At 44.1% G+C, this 26,172-nt stretch overlaps 1 protein-coding gene across 8 annotated transcripts in view; it reads right to left on the bottom strand.

Annotated features, from left to right (window-relative positions):
• LOC138742262 (N-acetyl-beta-glucosaminyl-glycoprotein 4-beta-N-acetylgalactosaminyltransferase 1-like) overlaps window positions 1-26,172 on the bottom strand; it is a 710,446-nt gene that overhangs the window by 576,983 nt on the left and 107,291 nt on the right. The window contains exon 1 of one of the 8 annotated variants that reach the window (XM_069896434.1): window positions 4,873-5,124. The exons of the other annotated variants lie outside the window; for them this stretch is intronic. The gene's annotated coding sequence lies outside the window, so the exon portion shown is untranslated. Of the gene's footprint in view, window positions 1-4,872; window positions 5,125-26,172 lie in introns of those variants that run through there. 8 annotated transcript variants of the gene reach the window in all.

The following is a 26,172-nucleotide window of genomic DNA, read 5'->3' as shown; positions in this document are numbered from 1 at the left end:
TGCCTCAAACTCTCCATGGAGTGATATTCAGAAAATAATTGGGACTAGATGGGGTTTTTTTTTTTGCATCAAACTCCTGCTTTCAGCATTCATGGATGCTGATACATGATGAAAATTTGCTGACAATTGCTACAACCCTGGACAAATCGGAACGCAACAGGTAACCACAGCTTTAACACCACTGTGATCACTTTAAAGGTTGAAAGAGAGAAAAGGAAAAACATATAAAAGAGTCAGAGAGAAATATAAATGTTCAAAGAACAGTTAATATAGGTGATCAAAGTATAGACTATAGGAAAGAAAGAGAGGAAATAAGGCACATGGAAGGCAGCCAGTGAAAAGGACAGGTGATCAAATCTATGGACCCTGTGGAAAAATCCAAGCCAATGGCAGAAAGAGTTTTCCTAATTTTACAAATTTAGCAAAAGTTGAAAATTTCAATAATGAGATAAAGACATGAAGTGTTGCGAGCAAAAAGAACAATAAGAAAAACACTGCCAACTGGATAACATTTACCGATTTAAACCAGTGACCCATCTCCTCAATCAAGTAATCACCTTAGGAAACAAAAACAAAAGCAATTTGAATCAAGTCATGTGATAAGCAGAGCATACTTGAGAATACATTTGATTTCTTGTATTATATTTGAGTCCAATGGAAAGTAATTGAGGGAAACAATGCATTGCTTGAGTAATTACATCACTGTCTTGTATATTCAGGATCTGCAAGGTCAGCATGTTTGCTCAATTCTTCAAACCCTTTGAAAGGTGGCAGTGAGCCACCTTCTTGAATCATTTATTGTGAAGGTACACCAACAGTGCTGTTGGACGTTCCTGGATTGAGGGACCATGGCAAAGAAGGTATAGTGGTATATTTTCAAGTCAATGCTTGGAGGAAAAGCTACACGTGCTGGTGTTCCCAAGCACATGATGCTCTCATCCTTCTTGGTGGTCAAAGCTGTGAGTTGTGGGATGCTATTGGATACGTCAAGACCACTGGAAAGCATTTTGTAGGCCATAAACACTACATCCACTGCACAATGGGAATGGATGAAATGAAGGCTTGAAGTGATTGATGGAGACTAGCATTCCATCAACTCCCAATTTGGCAAACGGTGCAAGTTTTTCTCAATAACCACCTCAAAGGAAATGAAGAACCATACACAAACAGCATGTTGCTGAAATGTATCAATATTTTAGGAAGTTCCAATAGAATAGTCCAGTAGAAATAACAACTGAATAGAAAATTGGGTTATCATTTGAGGAAAGTTAAAAAAAAACATTTCCTTTCTTAAACACCTTGCACCAACATTCCCCCCTTCATTAAGAGCTGTAGGCACAACTTGAAAGATCATTCCAACCACTTGGTATTTCCTTCAAAAGACAGGTGGAGGTCATTGGGAAGTTGACAGTGGTGGTGGGGACTGGGAGAGCACAGATTGCTTGAATGGCAATAGTAATCTAGAGAGAAAGCAGGGCCAGCTGTGCCATGAGAGATGGAATGAGTATCTGAATCAGTGAGGTGCTAGGTTGGCAGGGAACACAAATGCAAGGGACTAAGGTAATTGTAGGGTTGGGGACAACAAACTAGGGCGGAGGCTGAATGATTAATGTAAATAATTCCCTTATTTGGCAAGTATCTGAAGTGCCAGTTAATGAAGTAGACAAAGATGATGTAGTCAAACAATAATCATGGCTTTTATTAGCCGAAACTAATGGTACAATAATGAAAGACATTGGGTGCATACACAGTTATATCTGTCTTTAGTGGTAGAGATAATACATGGCCAATGTCAATAAGGCAAGGCTAGCTGAAAGGAAGACTGACAGCATAGCAAAGATTCACCACAGTCTCCCCCTGGCAGAAGAGGGGTTAAAATCAAAGGGACAGCTGCTAGGTAAAATTTTAGCAGGCAGGCAATTTACTGCAAGCGTAATAGATTAATAAAATAAATGGCATTGAGAATTCACTGACAGCTAAAACAAGGCCAGTATCTAGCACAGCAATCGGAATATAATGAGATGTTTATGAGTACTGGAGCCTCTCGGGTTGTTTACGGATACGAGTGGATTTTCTAATTGGGACAGGTGCAGGCATTGCAACCTTGGGAGCTGGCAGTGTTGATATAATTCCTGGATCTGTAGTGTGGGAAGGTTGGACTTCTGGACCCGCTCCAGAATGGCCAGCGTGAGGCAGTGGAGCCTCAGCATGGCCATCTGGATGCTTACTAGGGGTCACAGGCTGGGGAGGGCTGAGTCCAACCTCTCAGGAACACTCTGAGTAGGGGTATGTGGAAGGGGCGAACCAGGCAGGGAATTTAACATGAGCATAATTGGGGTTAGTGTGCAGTAGCTGAACTGGTTGGACTAGAGGGACCGTTTTACGCGTCCAAGAGTGGCTCTTCAACAGTATGGTTCCAGGCTCAGATAGACAGGCTGGCCAGTCCATCACAGTTCCTGAAAAGCAAACATACGTTCATGAGGTGTTTGATTTGTTGCAGTACACAGTAAAGACCGAATAGAATGTAGCGCTACAGGCAGCACCTCCTGCCACCAGGTAACAGGGTAACCATGTATCTTTAACGCAAGGTTAACAGTCTTCCAGACTGTAGCATTAGCCCTTTCGACCTGCCCATTGCCCTGTGAGTTGTAGCTCATGGTGCGTAACAAGGCTTGGCGCATTTCAGCGCTCATGAATTCTGAGCCTCTGTCTGTATGAAAGTAATTGGGAAAACCAAAAACACTGAAAATTCTGTCAAGTGCCTTAATTACAGACGCTGATGAGATGTCAGGACAGGGTATCGCGAAGGGAAATCTTGAATATTCATTGATTACAGTAAGGAAATATACATTTTTGTTGTTGGAAGGTATTTTGTTGTTGGAAGGTAACGGTCCTTTAAAATCTAAGCTAATCGTCTCAAATGGTCGGGTTGCCTTGATGAGAGTGGCCTCTGGAGCTTTGAAGTATGCAGTTTGCATTCTGCGCAAACAGGACAGCTTTTAGTCAGTTTTCTGACTTCTTCCAGGGAGTAAGGAAGGTTGTAAGCTTTTATGTAATGGAAGAATCTTGTGACCCCTGGGTGGCACAGTCTGCTGTGGATCTCCTTTAGTCCCTCAAGCTGAGCACCGGCAGCAGCTCGTGACAATGTGTCAGAGGGATCATTTAACCTCCCAGGTCTGTACAGGATCTCATAATTGTAAGTTGAGAGTTCTATTCGCCAGCGTGCCATCTTATCGTTTTTGATTTTACTCTTGTGTTTAGTACTAAACATGTAGGCTAGAGATTTCTGATTAGTGATCAGGGTAAATTTTCTGCCGGCTAAAAAGTGTCTCCAGTAGCGAACAGTTTCAATGATAGCCTGGGCTTCTTTTTCAATGGCAGGATGTTTAAGTTCAGGTCCGTGTAACATGTTAGAGAAGAATGCCATCGGTCAGCTCTTTGGATTAAAGGTTCCTGCCAAAGCACAATCTGAGGCATCAGTTTCCACTTGAAATGGGACATCCTCGTCAATGGATGAGAGTACAGCTTTGGCAATATCAGCTTTAATTCTCTCGAAAGCTTTCAAGGCTATTGGAGAGAGAGGGAAAGATTTTGTGTCAAACAGAGGCCGTGCTTTCGTAGCGTAGTCATATACCCATTTGCAGTAGTAGGAAAAGAATCCCATACACCTTTCAATGGCTTTTGCTGAGTCTGGGGCTGGTAAGTTCTTAAGGGGAGCGATTCTTTCAGGATCAGGGTGGATTTCACCCTTGCGAACAATGTAGCCCAGAATGGGTAGCTCTGTTGCGTTGAAAACATATTTGCCCTCGTTAAATGTAAGGTTGAGTTCTTTAGCTGTTGCAAGGAATTTCTTTAAGTTGCTGTCGTGTTCAGCTGAGTTTTCCCACAGATAACTTTCATTATTGTACCATTAGTTTCTGCTAATAAAAGCCATGATTATTGTTTGACCACATCGTCTTTGTCTACTTCATCAACTGGCACTTCAATTTTATTAGCAGAAACTAATGGTACAATAATGAAAGACAATGGGTGCATACACAGTTATACCACTAAATGTCCTTAGTGGTAGAGATAATACACGGCTAATGTCAGTAAGGCAAGGCTAGCCGAAAGGAAGGCTGACAGCTCAGCAGAAATTCACCACAGCATCCCAGTCCAGTACTGGGCTGGGAGACCTTATTGCTTCAGACTGATCATAACTGAGGTACTGTCAAGACAATGTGGTTGAAGTTCTCCTGTAAAGTTTTCAAAAGAAACATTGCTCAGGGACTGATGGCATAGCAATTGCATTAGGTGACCCCCCCCACCCCTCCCCGACTGGCCATAATCTTGAAATTTTCAAAGAATCGAAATGATGCAGAATCATAGAATTACACCACAGACAGAGGACACATGGGCCAGTGTGTCAATGCCAGCTATCTACCAGAGTAACTCTCCAGTTCCATGTCACAACCCTATTCTTTTTAAGGCAAGTTTTTCATCATATGTTAATCCAGTTTCCTTTTGAGACCCACAGTGGAACCTGCCTCCACCACATCTGCTGCCAGCATACGTTAATATTGCACAAGCAAGATGCGGAAGAACATTTTTCTCCACACCACTCTTCCTAGTTTGAAAATCAAAAGTCTAGGAACGCAGAAGACTGCAGTAAGTGGCAGACCTAGCCGTGTCCATTAAGGGCATTGACCTCCATCCACCTTAGTAAGGCACTACTTCAAGAAGGTAGCCAACATCATAAAGGAGCCCCATCACCCTGGTTGTGCACTCTTCTTGATGCTACCTTCAAGCAGACTGTATAGATGCCAGCCTCTTATATTATTCAAGAACAGTTTTTGTTTCCCGCACACCACCTCCCCCCCACGCCTATCTCACCTCAGCAGCTATCAGGCTCTTGAAGTAGAAGGTAATCCGATGATAATCACTAATTGCGTTCAGATCGAGAAATGTCTGGATATTAGATGAATCAGGCAGAAGAATGATTTTGAAATAGAAGGTCAAGCCTGATTTGAGAGATCTACTCCTGCTCCTTTTTAACTTGGATGTGATATTCAAGGAGAAAGAAAGCCAAGCATTTTTAAACAAAACTGAGTATTACTCCCAGTTCACTGCCAGCTCCATGCTTTCTGCCCTTTGTGCACCAACTTCTCACAGTCCCACTTCCAGCTTTGCTTCCTGCATCTATCCCACGCAGCGAATGTTGCAGACTGTGCACTAAGTGTTTCTTTTGCAATCTGTGGTGCCATCTGAACACAAAGCACCCATGATCATAAGCACTGAACTTCAAAAGGGTAAGGGGGGGGCGACGGTGGAAATAATCAAAGTGTCACAGTCAGAGAAAAGAAATCCAAGGGTTATGCTGCAAATGTTTGTCCCATTGAATGTCCGCAAATTGTGGAGAGAAAAAGAAGCGTGTCCATCAGAATCATGGAGCTCTACTTGCCCACAGCAATCAAAGTCGTCCCATCCGCCCGAGTTTGACCCATATTCTTCAAAACCTTTCCTATTCATGGCGGCTCGATCCATGCATCCACTTCCCTCAGTAGCAAGATCCTGGCTTTCAGGTCCCTTATAAAATGTTCCCTTCCTCCCCTTAAATCTACACCCTTTAATTTGGAATTTCTTTTTCTTTGGCTTGGCTTCGCGAACGAAGATTTATGGAGGGGTAATGTCCACATCAGCTGCAGGCTCGTTTGTGACTGACAAGTCTGATGCGGGACAGGCAGACACGGTTGCAGCGGTTGCAGGGGAAAATTGGTTGGTTGGAGTTGGGTGTTGGGTTTTTCCTCCTTTGCTTTTTGTCAGTGAGGTGGGCTCTGCGGTCTTCTTCAAAGGAGGTTCTCTTTTTCTTTGGCTTGGCTTCGCGGACGAAGATTTATGGAGGGGGTAAAAAGTCCACGTCAGCTGCAGGCTCGTTTGTGGCTGACAAGTCCGATGCGGGACAGGCAGACACGATTGCAGCGGTTGCAGGGGAAAATTGGTTGGTTGGGGTTGGGTGTTGAGTTTTTCCTCCTTTGCCTTTTGTCAGTGAGGTGGGCTCTGCGGTCTTCTTCAAAGGAGGTTGCTGCCCGCCAAACTGTGAGGCGCCAAGATGCACGGTTTGAGGCGTTATCAGCCCACTGGCGGTGGTCAATGTGGCAGGCACCAAGAGATTTCTTTAGGCAGTCCTTGTACCTTTTCTTTGGTGCACCTCTGTCACGGTGGCCAGTGGAGAGCTCGCCATATAACACGATCTTGGGAAGGCGATGGTCCTCCATTCTGGAGACGTGACCTACCCAGCACAGTTGGATCTTCAGCAGCATGGAATCGATGCTGTCGGCCTCTGCCATCTCGAGTACTTCGTTGTTAGGGATGAAGTCGCTCCAATGAATGTTGAGGATGGAGCGGAGACAATGCTGGTGGAAGCGTTCTAGGAGCCGTAGGTGATGCTGGTAGAGGACCCATGATTCGGAGCTGAACAGGAGTGTGGGTATGACAACGGCTCTGTATATGCTAATCTTTGTGAGGTTTTTCAGTTGGTTGTTTTTCCAGACTCTTTTGTGTAGTCTTCCAAAGGTGCTATTTGCCTTGGCGAGTCTGTTGTCTATCTCATTGTCGATCCTTGCATCCGATGAAATGGTGCAGCCGAGATAGGTAAATTGGTTGATCGTTTTGAGTTTTGTGTGCCCGATGGAGATGTGGGGGGGCTGGTAGTCATGGTGGGGAGCTGGCTGATGGAGGACCTCAGTTTTCTTCAGGCTGACTTCCAGGCCAAACATTTTGGCAGTTTCCGCAAAACAGGACGACAAGCGCTGAAGAGCTGGCTCTGAATGGGCAACTAAAGCAGCATCGTCTACAAGGAGTAGTTCACGGACATATTGCTCTTGTGTTTTGGTGTGAGCTTGCAGGCGCCTCAGATTGAAGAGACTGCCATCCGTGCGGTACCGGATGTAAACATCGTCTTCATTGTTGAGGTCTTTCAAGGCTTGTTTCAGCATCATGCTGAAGAAGATTGAAAAGAGGGTTGGTGCGAGAGCGCAGCCTTGCTTCACGCCATTGTTAATGGAGAAGGGTTCAGAGAGCTCATTGCTGTATCTGACCCGACCTTGTTGGTTTTCGTGCAGTTGTATAACCATGTTGAGGAACTTTGGGGGGCATCCGAGGTGCTCTAGTATTTGCCAAAGCCCTTTCCTGCTCACGGTGTCGAAGGCTTTGGCGAGGTCAACAAAGGTGATGTAGAGTCCTTTGTTTTGTTCTCTGCACTTTTCTTGGAGCTGCCTGAGGGCAAAGACCATGTCAGTAGTTCCTCTGTTTGCGCGAATGCCGCACTGTGATTCTGGGAGAACATTCTTGGCGACACTAGGTATTATTCTATTTAGGAGAATTTTGGAATTTAGTGAATGGTTAAATGACTGGATATGCAGAGAGATATCAGGTCTGGCTACATACACAATCCGGCGAAACAGTGTTGTTCTAGACCACGGTATATACATATACAATACACTGGACGTATACATAAAGATATAATTTAAAATATATGTACAATAAATATTTTGGGATTATGAATAAAATTCATTAATCTACCAGCCTGCGGGAAAGAAACTATTTCCTATGTGATTTTGATGCTCCTCTATCTTCTTCTTGATGGTACTGTGTGCTGGATGGAAAAGCTCATCCATAATGCACTGCGCCCTGTTTAAGCAACATTCCCAGTAAATGTCATCATTAGATGAAAGGGAGACTCAGTGATCTTCTCGGCATTGACTTCTGGTCCGATGCTTTGCGGCTACCATACCTCACAATGACGCAGCCAGCCAGGACACTCTCAATTGTGCTCGTGTCAAATATTGCCTTCCCCTCCTCAACCTCTTGTGGAAGTGTAGGTGCTGCTGTACCTTCCTGACTCATGAGAAAATGTCCAGGGGAAGTCATCTTTTCCATTGATAAATGCATGAGTTGGAATGCCAGTCATGACAGCTGGGGAATTTGAATTTAATTAAATAAATGTGGAAAATTTAAAAAAACATTATCTCTGCAATGATTCTTGTATCTGTATGTTCACCACATTGAAGTTTACAGTATTCACAGGGGCTGGACTGTCTGGATAGAGGGAGGTTCTTTTCCTGGGATTAGGGTTTTAGAGGTAGAGGAGACCAAATCAAAGAAAGCCCATTTATGATTAAAATGAGGAGAAATTTCTTCACTCAGAGGGTGATAAAACTTTGGAATGTTCTCCTCTAGAGAGCTGTGGAGATCAGAGGATTTCTGGATGTCGTGAATATCGAACAATATGGCTTATTGCAGGATCAGCTAAATCTTGATGAATGGCAGAACAGGGACAATAGACCAAGTGTCATATTCCTGGTCTTAATTATTATTATATTCTTACACACAATATTGCCGTAAAACCCTGCCCAGCTTACTAATATCTTTCAGGCATGGAGAACTGCCACCCTTACTTGGTCTCGCCATTTTTGACTGTAGACTGCCCAAAGTGGATGACTCTTCAATTCAGGGCCAATTCTGAATAATTGGACAACATTGTCAGCAGTGATTCCCTCCTTTGAAGGAATAGGTATTAAAATAAAAATGAGCTGCGTTGAAAAGTCTGGTAGATTCAATAGCAACTGTAAAACATAATGGATGAATGCACACAAGAAAAAGAAATTCAGGGTTAAGAGAGAGAAAGGAATGGTGTGAGTTTACTGGTTGGTTCTTGCAAAGAGCCAGCAGGCAAAAATAGTTGAATGGTCTTCATTTACGCTGAATTATTCTGCGATTCTATGTTTTAACTGAAACAAAACTCAAATAAAAAATAAAAAGGCATTACTGCCACTTAAAGTTTTGTTATCCAATCTTTCACTTGCTGATAAAAGCACCACATAATTTGTATTGCACAAATCACTATAGACCTCACAACATTTTCATTGCTGGTCAGAAGCACTGTATTTACACTCATTAGTTTCTGGCGAGTTTAGCAGCCAATTTCAACATGGTTGCAGTATTTGGAGCTGTCTAAATGAGATATGCAAAAACACAGGCATTTGCACAGATCGAAAGTTCCGCTTAATTAGATTTTCCAGAATAGCTCAATATGTTTGGCTACGTGTTGCATTCCATTATTTACAATACATTTATTTCTTTACATTAATGTCTGATGTCATTAATTTGAGGATATTCCTCTCCTGAGTCATCCCATTCATTTCTTAAATTATGTTCAAGTCTCCAGCCCAAATTAAAAGCATTTTAAAATCTCAATTAAGTTCAGGTAAGCAACTTGTCCTGTGCTCAGACGATAATAGAAGAAGGCCTTAACACATTTTAATGTTATTGCTCCCCTTCCATTCTCACCAGTCAAGTTACAGGGGCCATCTCAGCAGTGCCCACTGCTTAAATCTCCCAACCCACAATACAATCCTGCTCAGCAGCTTCTTTGATTGCACCATCAGTTCATAATTGCACAAGTGTGTTGACAGACCCAAGCTTAAAGATGGAATTTTTTTTTGCTTAGATTTTTTAAATGTGTTGCCAGCCTGGGGAAATACATTTTAATTAAAAACTAATCAGCCACTAATATATATCATGAAACTTGTGATGCAGAGTGAGTAGAAGCCAAATAGAATGGAAGTCTAGTAATTTATGGTAAGAGAATTTGAATACAAGTGTACAGATATCTTACTCTGAGGATCCAAGTGAGACTGGAATATGCAGTGAAACTTTGATTTTACACTCCACGATTTAGCACAAATTCAGATATAACATAGTAAGTCATTGGACTCGAGCGGCGGGATCACGGAAGGAGCAGGATATCGGGCTCCCAGCAGGAATGGGGATGTCGGGCTCTGAGCAGGAGAGGGGATGTTGGGCTCTGGGAAGGAGAGGGGATGTTGGGCTCTGGGCAGGAGCAAGGACCTTGGGCTCCCGGATTGATTTAAAATGTATACAGAATAAGTGGGATGTTCCAAATAAAAAAGAAATGGAAAATGATGTAGGTATGCAAATTAAATGAGGAAATACATTGAATCCCAATTTAGCGCCACCCTGCTTTTTTTGTGATTAGATTTTATGGCACCCCAACAATTGCATTATAACAGGATTTCACTGTAGTAATGTACAAGTCTTATCACACCGAGGAAAGCGTTTACTTGCAATTGAGGGAGTACATTGAAGGTTCACCAGATCTCTCCCTGGGATGGTGAGTCCATTGTATCAGAGTGATGTTTGAGGAGATTGAGTGGACTGAACCTATATTCTTGAGTTAAACCCTATTTCACCACCTCCACTCTCAAATTCTAAATTGCTGGACTACTCATTGAATTGAATTGTTTACTGTCACACATAGGACATGATGGAAATCTTTGATTTGTATGCAATGCAGGCAAGTCAATCCATACTTCATTACAGCAGGTGGTGCAATAACAAAACAAGAGTGCAGTGTGTAGTGATGCAGGATCAAAGAGTACAGTGCATTATGTTACTAAGACAAAGTGCAGGATACGAAGAAAGGTACTCTTGAAGGATCCATCCAAGAGTCTGATAACAGCAGAAAAGAAACTGTCCTTTAGTCTGGAGGTTTGTGTTCTCAAGCTCACTTATCTTCTGTTGACAAAAGGAAAAGAGTGTGTTTTTCGGATGGGACGGCCCTTTAATATAATGGCAGTGGGAGGTATTGGTGGACGGGAAGTTCGCTTGTGTGTTGGCCTGAGCTAAAGTTTCTTGCAGCCTTAAGCAGAGCAACTGCTGCACCAAGCTGTGATGTAGCTGGACAGGATACTCCAATGTCATTCAGAAATTGGGAAGTCTGTAGCATTTGTGTTTGGTCCCAATATCAACTTTGCTCCCTCGCTACTGACTCAATTATCCATTTCTGGATCTGTCTGAGGGTCAACTGGACTGTTGATCAAAGTCTTTTCACACTCCGTCCTGAGATAAAATTCTGACCACGTATCTGGTGTCCTTTCCACTTCTGTAACAAACAGCCTTGCCTCAACTCATCTGTTACTGAAATCCTCTTCCGTGTTTTAGTTGCTCTAATACTAAGAGTACTCTAATGCACTTCTGGCCAAACTCCTCCATTCTACCTGCTGATAACTACAGAACAAACAATGGTCTGTTACTTACATCTTAATTGACATCATTCACCCATCACCACTTTGCCTTACAGAGAGTCAAAGTTAAACAGCAACTTACTCTTAAAATATTATTGATTTTAAGTTTTCTCTTTCCCTATAATCTCTTTCAGCTCCAGTTCAACATCACTCCCAGTCTACACAATTATTTTCAGAAGGAATTAATCAATACATCATTACTTACTGCTCTGGGATTATTCCCTGCATTTTTATTGTTCTACACTATGAAAATTACTTCACGTCCCTTACTAATTTTCAAACTCAGTTGTCTATTCAGTGCCAAGAGACAGAAACTATTTGCTGTCTTAGATCTATACATGGCCGTTCTTTAATGTTCCTCCTTGGTTGCTAATTCAGCGCTCTTACATTGTCCCTTGAACTATCCATTGACTGTTTCAGACCCAAACTGATCAATAGCTTGACCAAACAGCAGGCAATAAGATCATTTTCAATATGCCTTTATTGTCCCATCAGTGATCGGCACTAATGACATATCTGACCTTAAAGGGATCTATTGTTATTGCAACAGAAACTTTCATTTCCTGCCCACCCATACCCTTACCCATCATAATACTGTCAAGTATTATACCCTTGAATTTCTTTTTTTAACAAATCTGTGAACCAGTTCAAATGTTTCAAAAAGATCAGAAACTAACAGATGATACCACAGACATTATGGTTGCCTAACAAACACGTAGTAAGGGTAGCCTGCATTACTCCAGAGATTGGGAGCAGAAGTTTCTGATTTACAATTTAAAGCCAATCTGGAGCAAACCTGGAATTTAATTTTTTCTCTTCAAAGTTGCCTTCTCCCTATCTGTCTCTTTTGCTGTTGGTAGACATCTACAATGGTTCAGCAGCAATGGTAGGTTTCTGCTTTCAATCCTGCAACAATGCATTAGAATGCTAATTAAAAATGTCCTCAGTTTTTCTACATGAAATAAGCTGGAGCTGAGGCAACCAGGAGCCCAGGCAATACAAGGATCTCATACATGTTGCCTTCAACTTCAACAAGAATTTTGTCGTGGTCACAGATTCAGAGGGTGTGGAAACAATCTCTTCACCTCAATGCCCATGCCAACCAGAATATCCCACCTGCCTACATTTTCCTCATATCCCTCTAAACCCATCCTATCCAGGTATCTGTCAAAATGTTTCTTAGACATTGCCATAGTATCTGCCTCAACTTACCCCTCTCGTAGCTTGTTCAATACTCCCGCCACCCTCACTCCTCGGGTAACTATTATACCTCTCTCCCCTCACCTTAAGCTCAGATTCGGATGAAATACCTGAAACTTCCTGGCCTGATTCTGTTAAGGTTGCAGAGTGATTAAACTATTGGTCAGAACTTATGATTTCACCAGGTTTGCTGGAAAATGTGTCCTGTACCTCAGAATGTTGGTGTTGTTAATGTAGCTAATCTGTGGCCTTTGTAACTCCAGATTGACTGCATTGTGAATGATTTTGAAATGGCCCAGCAAGCCTTTGAATTCAAAGCCAATGAGGCATGAACAATCTCTGTTGGCAGTGGCAGCAATACCTCAATCCTGAGAATCAATTTTAAGATGAGAGACAGAAAATGGAAGAAATCCAGCAATTTGCAAGTTCACCAGGAGCAGGCACATCCCAAGAATAAACTTTGCAAAAACAAAAGGACAGTTGACGTTAGAGGGTGGAGACAAATTCACAACCAAGCAGCAAGGATGCAGGACACAGAGTGCCTGAGAAACTCAGTAGCTCATGTAGAAACCATGGAAAGCAAAAGACAGTTATCATTTTAGGCCTGAGGCTAAGTTGCCTGGTGTCAATAGAGCATGAGGATTTCAATCAAAATTGAAAATGTTAAAAAAAAAATGCAGATGCTGAAAATCTGAAACAATCTGTGGTGAGAGAAATGGCGTTAAGGTTTCAGATCAACTCTTCCGTCATGTCTGGTCAGATCTTTGAAGATCTGATATGATGATGGGGTCTTTGACCTAAAGCATTATCTTTATTTCTCTTTTCACAAATGCTTATTATCCTGCTAAGAGCCTTCAACATTTACTCCCAGTGCTTGAGAATTTTAATGACTTGCCCAATTTCTTGCATGCTTGTCCTAAAAATGGTGTGTCTAAAGATGTGTGTAGTGCAATACCAGTAACCACCAAGACTGGGCTGAGGGAATGATAGGCTTTAATATACAGAAGAACCTTGCTGGCCCGGATCCAGGTGTAGGAATGGAGGGAAGGATGAGGTGGCTCAACCTTTATGGCCCAAAGCCACAGGGGAGGTGTCATAGGGTAAGAGTCATCAGTGGGCAGGCCAGCTCCATATATACAGTAACCAACAATAACTATATACAATGGAAGAAACAATGTGTCTCAATCTATCTCATCTGAATCCACCAAATCTTTGTATAAACCCTATAAAAATAAATTTTAAATATAAATAATAGAGAACAACTCCAATTATCCGAAGTGGTTGGGACCTGGCCTATGTCAGATAAACGGCCTTTTCGGAGAACAGATCATTTTATAAAAACAGCCCAGAGGTAACAGCAAATCACTTGTATCAATGTTTAAACAACAACAAACCACAAGGAGATGCATTTTAAGCATTGAAATAATGTTTAATTCTCACCAAAAAAATTCTAGCCATCGCTGATACCGAGACAAACCCAACTCCACTGCCAATCACCAAGACCTCCCAACCACCGCTACCCATCCCCCAACACAAACCTACGGCTGCCGCTGATCCCCAGGGAGTGTACCAGGACCAGTGGAACACACACTGACAGGTCAGCAGGCTCCTGTCTCCCCGGTCGCCAGAGTCCCAACTCTGAATTGTCCCCTAGGCCTACTGCGCACGCACACTGGGAAAGCAGACCGAGGGGAGGATTCAGGATTCAGAGTTGGTGTCGGTGTCTGCTGTGGTGAGAAGGGAAGGAGGCAAGGGGAAGGGAAGGGGAGAAGAGAGAATGCCACTGAGCCTGAGTTCCTGCTCCCCCCCCCCCCGGGAGGCTATTCTGCTTGATGACACTGGGTCAGGGGATTCTTCTGACCGCTTGCGGCTGGGACACAGTGGCACGCAGTTTGAGAGGGAGAGTTGGAGAGAAAAGTCAGTAGGGGAAGGTGTATGGATATAATGTTGCTGCTCCGTGTATAAGTGGCTGGCCTGTCCACTGATGACTCGACCCCATGTAATCCCTCCCCCTGTTACCTGGCCATAAAGGTCGACCTCCCTGCCCCCTTCCATTCATTCGAGCACATGGAGTTGGGCTAGCTGAAATCAAATGTGTATTAAAGCCATTCAATCTTTGGAGTCATTGATAGAGCGTGTAATGGAAGAAGGACAATCATGTTCTAATTTCATGTCAGGTGAATTTTGTTTCAACCTGTGAAGTCAGTTCAGCTCTGAAAACAATTCTGATAAATGAGGATTTCTGATTTTTTTTCCTATATCCTCATTTATCCAATTTTTTAAAAAAATTCAGATAAATGAAGATTTTGGAGAATCCGAATAATCAAAGTTGTTCTCTAATACAAAATGGAACCTGTTTACTTTCATCTCATAATAGCTGCAGTTATACTGACATTAGGTAGGAATGTTCAATTATGTATTTTGACAAAGTCAGGCAAATCTTTCCAGAACTAGGTCAATGTACATAAATGAGGCACAGAATCACCATCAGGGGAGGAAAGGTTATTAATTAAATATATTCTCCAACTGTCATTTTTAGCAAGAATTCCACACACTCTCCCCTTCCAATATTCAATTCTTTGACAAAGAGTAACCAAACCAAAGAGAAGCCTAGATCGAAATACAGCAAACGCTGAAATGTTAAGATTAAAGGTAAAATTATTGCCACGTAATACTACATTTAGAATGTAACATACATGAAATTCTTTAACTTTTATCTACCGTAAGGCAGATAGAGAGTCGCCACTTTGACCAGTGCCCCTCACAGAAACCTACAGCATCTGGTGTACCTAGGCGGTCTCCCCTCCAAGTTCTGAACAGGCCTGGGCCTGCTTAGCTTCTGAGATCAGACAAACTCAGGTGTATTCAAGCTGTGTACCTCTTAAAGGATTATCTTTTTTCTTTAATACAAGGGCCAGAAAATACAAAGATAATTAATAAATCATCTTTTTCAACCAAACAATGATATAACCTATTACAAATAAAGTTCATCACTCAGACATTGATATCCAGTTTCATAAATGATGTGCTCACTATTTTCAACTCTTGGCTACACAAGTCCCTTTGATTTTTACTGTACAATGTCTTCCTTGGGTTATTACATCTCCATGATGTCATTTCTGTCTTCTAATCAAGGACAGGTTAAGCCTGACAAAGATAATGCCAGTGGGATAATTAGGCAAAAAAAAATACACAAACCATTTCATGTTTCTGATGAAAACATCAATCTCGGAAAGGGTCACTGAGGCCTCACACCATCTTCCTGCCTTATTTGTAGTTAAAAATATCTGAATTACTTTAAGTTGCAAAGAAAATGAGCACCTTTAAATTTAAAGAAATGGTGATGAAACATTGTCAACATAAGCTGATTAACAAAGGGAAGTTGGAGCAGATGTACTGCATGTATATAGTTCTCAGCTCAGTGCAAGGAGCTTCAATTAGCCTGACCAAACCTGGGAAACATCTGGGGATTTAGAGTCAATGTTGGCAAATGTATTGTATTTTATGGCTTGTATTTTAAAAAAATCTTCCGGACAAACTCAGTGTGGGGGGGGGGGGGGGGTGGGGATAAATAGCAAGATTCAATGGGAGAAAAAGAGTGGTCAACAATTTGGCTTGGAACCCTTCAAGTCGAAATTTTGACAGTTCTTTTTCTCCTACTGACACTGCTTAACCCCGGACTGAGTTCCTCCAGCAGACATTTTTTTTTGGTCCGGATTTCAGCATTTCGTGCCTCCAGTCTCCTCCTGGGATCAGGCCACCAATGATCCACGTGCTGGAATAAGAACAGAAAGTGCAGTGAACAACTCTGGCAGCTAGTCTGGAAAGACCGCATGCCGAAATTCCTGGCAAACTGCAGCAGCTGGAAGACCGGGGGGAACACATAGAACACTGGAGAAGTTCAGCAGGTCAGGCAGCATTCGTGGAAAGCAACTGGCAGTCAATGTTTCTGCAGCATTTTGTGTGAAGCCGATATGCTCTGATATCAGCACCAAGAGGAAGTGGAAGCAATGGCAACATAGGAGACAGTGGCGACAGAATGATAAACATTAAATTCTGAGAATAGACCAAAAAAAAACCTGCTGAAATGTAGCAACATAAAAAGTTACGTTGCAGCGGGAGAAAAACACAACACATTCTCAGAGCTAAGATGATTTGCCTTCATTTTGATTCTCAGAGAATTAGCCAAAGGTCATTCTCTTCCTTATCTGATTTAAGCGAAAGCCCTTGGGCTTCCAGGAATGCACTGGGTTAATGGTTTCATTACTTATATTTTTCTGGCCTTGCCTGCGTCAATGTGTTTGCCTGACTCTCCATTGTTTCAACTTCCTTTTCGCCTTCCAAGAGTCGAATAGCATTTCACAAGGAAATTACTGTTGCCTCAGGAGAGCTCAGTTCTGTTTCATTTCACTGTCTGTGTTCTCTAAACTCATTTGTTGCATTCCCTCTCCAACGTTCTCCGTCATTGCTGGAAATGTCTTTTTTTTGGGCAACTTTGTTTCTTAAAAATATCAACCATCTCAATTCAGGTGTCACAGCTAAATAGAAGAGGAATGGTTTGCAACATCATTTCATGAAGGAAAGAGGATAGGGTCATTCGAGTTCAAGTTTATAGTCATGTTCTGAGGTACAGTGAGAAGCTTTGCTAAAGGGCCTATCTCATTGGCGGAGACGTCACCGCGACTCAGGAGACCAAAAAATGGCTTGCGCTCTCACCAAGGCGACGCCAGGGCAACGTCCGAGACATCTCCGCGACGTCTCCTGACAAGGTGACAACCAATTCGCCTGGAAGTCATGTGGACGTCTTCTCAGTTACGGCAACGTTTCCGTGACATCTCCGGCAGTTGCTGCGACGTCTCCGGCAGTCGCCGATTGGTCGCCATGGGTCTCCGCAAGGTTGCAGAGAAGTCATCGTGATTTCTCCCTGTCTATATATACCTAAATCTACAACTAGATCTATCATTCGCTTTTCAAACATCAGACAGTCAAGAACTCTCACCATGGACATCTGCAATGAGGCTGTTATGCTGTTGGAGCAGGATCCCTACCTGGAGGATGAGCAGAAGGAGGCCTTGGCCCTCGTGCTGATAGCTCTGGCCGTGAATAAGGCAAAGGCCAGGGCTAGGGATAAGACCAGAAAAGGTGTCAGGAAGGCAAAGACAGTGTGGGTACGTGAGTGGCTCTGACAACGGCAACACCATGACTGGTATCAGAAACTGATAAAACACCTGGAAGAAGGGGATGTGAGGTCCTTCAAGAATTTCCTAAGGGTGGATCCAGAGATGTTCAGGAAGTTGGTGGTTCACCTTACTCCCAGGATCCAGAAGCAAGACACTAACTTCAGGAAGGCCCTGCCCCCTAGTTTGAAGGTTGCCATCACTCTGAGGTTCCTTGCTACAGGAAACTCCTACAAGAGCCTGTCCCGTGGCTTCCCTGTGGCTCCAAACACCATTGTCAGTATTGTCCCAGAGGTGTGCCAAGCCATCTATGATGAGTATCATAAGGAGGCTATCAAGTGTCCATCTACTCCAGAGGAGTGGAAGGAAGTAGCCAAGGGTTTTTCTGAGAAGTGGAACTTCCATCACGTCTGTGGTGCACTGGATTCTTGAACCTCCAGGGTCAGGCAGGGTCTACCACAACTACAAAGACTACTTTTCCATCATCATGCTGGCGTTGGTAGATGCTGACTATAAGTTCATGTACCTCAACGTGGGGACACCTGGGGCTGACTCAGATGCTGGCATCTTCAGGGACTGCAGGCTGTCCAGGTCCAGGCTTATTGTGGAGAACAGATTTGGTATCTTGGCAAACAGGTGTGCAGCACTTTTTTTTTCCTGCCACACAGACAGTCATATTTGCCAGATTGTAAACACAGCAAATACAATGACTTTAATTTTAACTCTTCTTTTTCTTTCCAGATTCAGATGCTTCCACACCATGATGATGAAGCGCCCACAGACGGTAGAAAAGGTGGTCCTTGCTGCCTGTACACTCCACAGCATGATGACAGACATCAGACTCTCAGCTGACAGAGAGGACCCACACACCCATGAAGTTGCCCCTGGAGTGTGGAGACAGTATACTAACTAGTTGGAGGGGATGCAGAGAAGAGGAAGTAACATGCGTCTGTTGCCAAGAACCAGAGAGAGTACCTAACCCAGTACTACTCTGGGGTTGGAGCTGTCCCCTGGCAAGACAAGATGGTGGGGCATCTTCCAAGGCAGTACAAGGAGCAACAGCAGCAGGAACAAGTACCAGATGATGAAGACCTTGACCGGGATGTACCTGTGACTTGGACCAGGAGTGAAGGCGTCTCGATGATGCCAGCACACGCTCAGTCACGTGGTTCTAAGTCAAGCAGCGTCGCGGAGACATCGCCACATCATCGCCGCAACGTCTCCTCAGTCTCTTTAATCTCCAGCAGGTCTTGGAGACGTCTCCGCGACTGGGGCGATGTCACCACGACGTCTCCAAGACCTGCTGGAGACTGAAAAAGTCTCCAAAAAAATCAAACATGTTTGAATTTCTCGTGACTCCCCGGAGACCCAGCTAGTCTCCGCAACCAGCAGAGACTCGAGTCGCCACCAGGTCACCACCTAGTCTCCAGAATGAGATAGGCCCTTTAGTGAGCAGTCCAGCAAGTCAACCCATACATAGACCAGCAGTTAAAAACAATACAGAATGTAGTTTTAAATTCACTGAGAGAGAGAGAGAGAGATCAGTTATGACAGAGCAAAGGCATCATTATATTACAAGTGTTGAAGATTCTGATCATGGGCAGGAAGAGAACTATAGCCCCTTTCACATTTGCAAGTGGTCCCAGGAATTAACGCCCAATCGACTTTTAAAATATATAGTGTGAAAGCAAAATCAGCTCAATGCCAGTATCTACTGACGTCATCTCACGCTGGGGATTGACGGCCTCGACCCCTTGTATGATGCCCGGTGTCTGCAGAATCTGGTGTTGCAATCATTCAAGTGTGAAACAGGTAATTGTATTGTGGGATTGAAATTACCCAAGTTTTTGCACGAGTGCAGGATCATGAAGGAAGAAAAGATTAAAATGAAGAAATAAACTTTGCCGTGGCAAAGTTGTAGCGGGAGGGGGGGAATAAATAGCAACAGTGGACAATTTTTGAACAGCATCAGAAAGTTGGTAGCACCGTAGTACACAATTTATAAAGACCATGGGAAAAGGCAATGGTGAACCTAACTTCCCAGAATCCCATGTGGCAGAGAAATCCCTCCATGAATGCTCCATGCATCCAGCCCCTTTTCTGCTGCATGGAATTCTGGGACGGCAGGCCCACCATCACTTTTTCCCCCATAGTATTTATAAATTATAAGTGATAGTGCTATCAACTTTCCCACGCTGCATAAATTGTACACTATAGTGCTACCAACTTCCCCACCCCGTTTAAAAATTGTCCGCAATTGCTATTTATTGCTAGCACTCTTCCACGGACCATTATAAAGGTTTATATAGGTCGGCATAACAACAACAGAGGTGAAGGGCTCAGACTGTGCTGTACATAAAGCTAAATTATGTTATAATTAGGCATGATTAATTTTGTTCAAATACAAAATCATAATGCATTGATCAGGATTTAGGGCAGGTCCACCATCACTTGATGCGTCATGATGTTACCATTAGAAGGTAGAACAGTCCTTGCAAGTGTAAAAGTGTTCAGTGTCTGTAGCTTGAATAAAAGCTCTCATGACTGGAGGGAGAACAAATGCTTTTATTAACTTATAACAATGGGTAGGGACTCAGAATGGTCTTCGGAAGGGTTCTGGGTTTAGGCGGGAACACAGGGTTATATGTGAGCAGATGGAGGTGGAGCCAGGAGGCGGGGCCAGCCATCAGCACAACACACCACCAGTGAATCCCAGTTCACTGCATTCACTCCTTCCTGTAGAAGTTAGGGTCTGGGAATGAAGAACACGGGTTCAGAAAAAAAAGGTTGAAAAATATGGAGTTATTTACAAGTTTACAGATTTAAGCAGTCTGGGGATCTGGAGATCCTGGTGGAGTGCCTTAGCACAGGGGGAACCTTTGACTCCTTGGGTCTCTGGTCCCCTTGTAAGGGAGGAGAGACGGGCTGGGTCTTCAGCTCAATGGTGGAGGGGGATCCCTCGAGGCCCTGATTAGGAGAGGCGAGAATAAGCTCCGTGGCTCGCAGGGCACCTGAGCCAATGGTCCTTCTGTTCGGTGGGTGCCAGGTCCCTGATGGAGACGGTATCCAGATATTCCACGTAGGTATTAAGTTGGATTGGCATGGAGCAGTTTCACCCTTTCCACCAGGAGGTCGGTCTTGCATCTCTTCACGTGCTTCCTGAGAAGGACAGGACCTGGAGTGGTGACCCAGGTTGGGAGTGTAGTTCCCGATGCCGACCTTCTTTCAAAATTGAAAAGGAGCTAGTGAGGAGTAGCATTGGTCGCACTACATAGTAGTGACTGGATGGAATGGAGCGCCATAGGGAGGACTTCCTGCCAATGTGAGTTCGGAAGGCATTTTGACTTCAGGGCCAGTTAGACAGCCTTCCAGACCGTGGCATTCTCCTTTTCAAGGTGCTCGTTCCCGCGGGGGTTGTAGCTAGAAGTCCTGCTGGATATGATGCCCCTCACCAGCAGATACTGAAGTAGCTCGTCTCTCATAAAGGATGAGACCCAGTCTCTATGAATATAGCTGGGATACCCGAACAAGGCGAAAATACAATCTAGGCCCTTTATGACTGACAAAGTGGACATGTCTGGACATGGAATGGCAAACAGGAAGTGGGAGTACTCATCAGTGATAGAGAGGAAGAAGGTGTTCCCGTTCGTGGAGGGGAGAGGTCCCTTAAAATTGACACTGAGCCCGTTCGAAGGGCCTGGATGACTTGATCAGGTGCGCCCTTGTGGGGCAGTAGAAGTGCAGCTTGGACTCCACGCAGACCTGGCAAAATCTGGTCATTTCCCTGACATCTTCCATGGAGTAGGGCAGATTGCATGCCTTGACAAAATTAGCCATGCAGGTGACCCCTGGATGGCAGAGCTCATTATGCAGAGACTGCAGTTGGCTGGTGTGTGCAGAGGCACAGCTTCCTCTAGATAAGGCATCTGGAGGGTCATTAAGGGCTCCTGGATGATAGGCAATGTCATAATTGTAGGTGAAGAGCTCGATCTTCCACCAGGCAATTTTTTTATTTTTCCCCTCTACATTATTAAACATGAATGTGACTGAGCGCTGGTCAGTGAGGAGCGTAAATTTCCTACCAGCCAGGTAGTATCTCCAATGCCTCACGGCTTCTACAGTGGCTTGAGTTTCCTTTTCCACAAATGGGTTCTGGAGCTCGTGGCCTTGTAATGTCCGTGAAAAAAATGCAACCGGCCTGCCTTCCTCCTTGAGGGTAGCGGCCAGGGCTACATCTGAAGCGTCTCTTTCCACTTGGAAAGGTACATTCTTGTCCACCGCGTGCATGGTGGCTTTCGCAATATAGTTCCATAGGTAGTTAAAAGCCATTTGGGCTTCGGCTGAGAGGGGGAATATAGTGGCTTTTAAAAGAGGGCGAACCTTATCAACATATTGTGGAATTCACTGGGCGTAATATGAGAAAAACTCCAGGCATCTCCTCAAAGCCTTCGTGATCCTGGGAACGGGAAGCTCTAACAGGAGACACATCGTATCGAGATTGGGGCCAATTATGCCATTCTCCATCATGTAGCCATGGATAGCCAGACATTTAGTCCTGAACACGCCCTTGTCAGAGTTATAAGTGAGGTTCAGCGCTTTCACCGTGTGGAGAAAACTCTGGAGGTTGGCGTCATAGTCTTCCAAGATATGGCCACAGATGGTGACATTATCGAGGTAGGGGAAAGTAGCCTTCAACCCATACTCATCCACCATTCTGTCCATCTGCCTCTGGAAGATAGAAATCCCATTAGTAATGCCGAAAGGGGCTCTCCGGAACTGATAGAGAAAATCATTAGCCTGAAATGTCATATATGGATGGTCCTCAGAACGGATTGGCAGCTGGTGATAAGCAGCTTTCAGGTCGATGGCTGAACAGACCCAACACTGCACAGTATCATTCACCATGTCCGAAAATCAAAGGAGGAGGAATGCATCCAGGAGTGTGGACCAATTAATATTTTGGCTATAGTCAATTACTAGCCTGGACTTGTTTTCCCCTTTTACCACTATCACTTGTGATCTCCACGGGCTGGTGCTTGGTTCAATAATACCTTCATCGAGCAGACATTGTGTCTCAGACTTTATGAAATCTCAGTCTGCTGTGCTGTACCTCCTGATCTTGGTAGCAATAGGCTTGCAGTCCGAGGACAGATTCGGGAAGGTGGGGGGGGGGGGGTCGACATTAAGTTTGGAGAGGCTTCATGTGGCTTCTGATTTTCGGGGCCCTCCATTCCAAACCATGACAGGGGGCGGAGGGGACCAGAATTCTCCAAGGTCACGCTTTTAAGCTGACACAGGAAGTCCAGACCCAACAACACCGGAGCACATAATTCATCCAGAATATGCAAGCAAATTTACAGAATTCCCCCCCCCCCACTTCAAACAACAGATGTACTATACAATGTTGTTGAATACGTGTAATATGCGAATGAGGCACAAGGAATATGTAATAATTGGAAGGATACATCTTTAGGCTGTATTTTTGCACAGTCCATGAGTCAATGGAGCTTTCAGTAGAGCCTATGTCGATTTGGCATTTAGAGGAATGTTCGTTTACTTTCACAGTCACTATGGAGTTGCTGAGCTAGTGAGGTCTGTCCTGATCTAGGACCATCGAGACTAGGTACCTGGAGACTCCATACTCCTCACTAGAGTGGCCCCCACCATACTGGGTTGCCCTGCATGGGTAAGATGGTGTCAACCTCATGGCGCGGCAAGATGGCTGCCCTCTTTCCACCTCCGACGATGATGACATTGAATTTGAATTTGAGTCGTGGCAAGATGGCCACCTAGCCTTTTCGCGCCATTTCCTCACTGCCACCCTCCATCGGGGTGTAGTGCAGCAAGTGGTCTCAAGTGAATTCGGGGCAGATGGCTTGGGGCTGGAATCTGATCCAGGAGCGGTGCAGGCCGTGGACTTCTCCAGGCTTCCCCTCGCACAGCAAACCTTCACCTAATGCCCTATCTTGCCACAGCTGGAACACACTGAGTCTTTAGCCGGCAACGAGATCGGGGATGCTGGCTCTTGCTGCAGAAAAAGCTCTCCATGGTACAGGAAGCGACAGCTGTTCAGGCAAGGGTAGCGGGAGCATTCAGTCCTTGGAAGGGCTCACCTGGGTGAGCGAGCGAGCTGGCTTCGAGTTCGTCGTTCTTGAGCTTGGCCATTTCAATGTGGCTAGCCAGGTCCTTCTTTCTTGATTCGAGCAGTCTCTGCCTCATGTACCTCGAGCAGATCCCCAAGACTAGAGTGTCCCAGATCTGTTCTTCCTCACGAGTTTGGCCCATAGCCATTTCATAACTGCACATCCACAGATCTAGCAGATAATCATCGATGGTCTCTTCTGGCCATTGGTGATGTAGAGCAAGTCGGTGCCTCACTAGGACCTTGTTTTGTGACTTCAAATACCGAGCCTTCAACGCCTTGATAGCAGCATACTATGTAGTGCAGTCCCTGATGACTGCATACGCTTTACATTACACTCGAAACGAGTGTGAACATCCTGAGTTCATTGGTGTGGAAGACGTCTCTGGTCGTGTTCAGGTAGGCCTGGAAGCAGTGTAGTTAGTATGTGAACTCCTCAGCCGCATCGAGGGACAGAGGGTCCATCAGCACCATGCCTGGCTTGAGTAGCGCTTCCATCGTTTAGGGAATAATCTAATAAAATTGTAGCGTGAATAAAAGCTCCCGCAACTGGAGGGAGAACAAATGCTTTTATAACTATGAGTAGGGTCTCACAGTAGTTTTCAGAAGGGTTCTAGGTTTAGGCAGGAACACAGGGTTATATGTGAACAGAAGGGGCCGAGCCAGCCATCACCACAACACACCACCAGGGAATCCCAGTTCGCTGCAGTGTCCCAGTTAGGAGTGGTCAAGTGTGAAAAGCCAAACCTTTATTCCAATCTCAGGAAACTGAATGGCAATTTTGTGGGATGCAAATGTGAAAAGGGTTTATTTTTCAACCTGGTTGTGACCCTTCTTCCCAAACGAGAGGAGGGTTAAGAGAGTGTGGGTCATTGGTTAGTAGGGATTAATTTGATCATTTAATGCTTGTTGCTCAGCCATATGCACAATAAAGTGCATCTTTCTTCATTTTTTAGTCAATTTGAAATGACAGATAAGGGCAGTTGAGGAAAAATGGAAATGCCACGTTTGGGAGTCATTTCATAGTTATGCAATCAGACAAAATCAAACTGGCTATTTTCACTGAACAATGTGTTGGGAATAATTATAAAAAGGAATCAGGAGGGTGAAGAGATGGCCTGAGAAGTACTAGGAGAAAAGATTATAGGAAATCCCTGAGCATTTGTGAATACAGGTACTCCGTGGCTTATGACTGTCATTGGGACCTTATCTCAAAATGGACACAAGTCGGGATTTTGCCCAAGTGCGTGGAGTGTTGAAGTCTTAAAGCAAACTTTTTAATCAAATGTTGTATTTGACAAACTATAACAGGGATACAGGGCATGCAAGAGCCAAAATGTGCGTACTTACCTTGTTAGTCGCCGTCCCGGGGTCTGCAGGCTGGGCGCGGCCATCTTGATTCCTGTGCGCATGCGTGGGTCTTCAGTTGGAGCATGTGTGGTGGGTTTGCGTATTGGAGTTCGGCTAAGCCCCTTGATGATATTGAATTTGCTCTCTTAACTACGGTCACATGTGCGGATGGACGCAAGTTGCATAGTTCGCAAGTTGGGTAGTACCTGTACATTAAGGGCAAGAGTGCCACTCGGCAAAGAGCAGGATCGAATAGGGAACAAAAAGTCGATCTGTGCATGGAGACGGGGACATAAGCAAGGTCTTAAACGAATACCTCTCTAAGAAGGACATCATTGTCAGACAATTCAGGGAGAGGAGGGTGAAATACAGTAACTTGTTGCCTTTAAAAAGGAGGTATCAGGAGTCATGCAGATGTTGCATTTTATTTTAACAGTGTCTCCTTGATTTGTCCACCTCATGATGTCACCCTATGCCAGAGCTGAAATAGTGGCGGTTTTGCGGTCTTATGTAAAAACACCCAAAAGGATGAAAAAAGTCACATTTTGCATTTAGTTGTGCACCTACGAATGTTGAAGAATGCAGAGTATGCTTTTTCAGTTCCTAGTGTGTGCTCAGTGACATTTGATAACCAAGCAGAAAAAAAATATTGTTCTCCACCAGTGACACCATAATAGGAAGAAAATTTAGAAACATTATTTTATGATTAGACCCTGCAGTGGCAACAATGGGAAAAGTCTAAATATGTAAGCAATTGTTTGTTTCTTGTGTATGATCGTTCATAAGTGACAGCCTTATCCCACTGTGTTATGATAAATGTTCATCGCTTCGAGGAACTGTTGCTTGGTAATGGATGTAATGTAAATATGAAAATTAGAAATAGTAGTTGGATGTTCAGCAGTGTTTGATGAGGGAGAAATAGCATTTCAGGTCAACGTTCTTTCATTGGAACTGGGGAAATGATCAGACAATTAGGTTTCAATTTGTGAGAGGGGTGGGGGAGGTGACAGGGTAGAGAGAACAAAGGGAATGTCTGTGATGGTTGCCAGGTGACAGAGATTGCAGGGAGATATTGTTGATTTCATTGGAACTGTACAATGGAACAAAAGCAGTAAGGAAATCATTTGTTTGAGACTCCACTCCCAAATGTGGCATTTTCCTCAAACAACTGATGGAGGAGATTTTCCAACTGTCAGCCTTTTCACGTGGTCACTCCAAC

This window comes from Narcine bancroftii, chromosome 1 (genome assembly GCF_036971445.1).
Source record: "Narcine bancroftii isolate sNarBan1 chromosome 1, sNarBan1.hap1, whole genome shotgun sequence".
In the NCBI taxonomy this organism is placed as follows: domain Eukaryota; kingdom Metazoa; phylum Chordata; class Chondrichthyes; order Torpediniformes; family Narcinidae; genus Narcine; species Narcine bancroftii.
The sequence above is the reverse complement of the archived record's forward strand: the minus strand, read 5'-3'. Positions and strand labels throughout refer to the sequence as shown.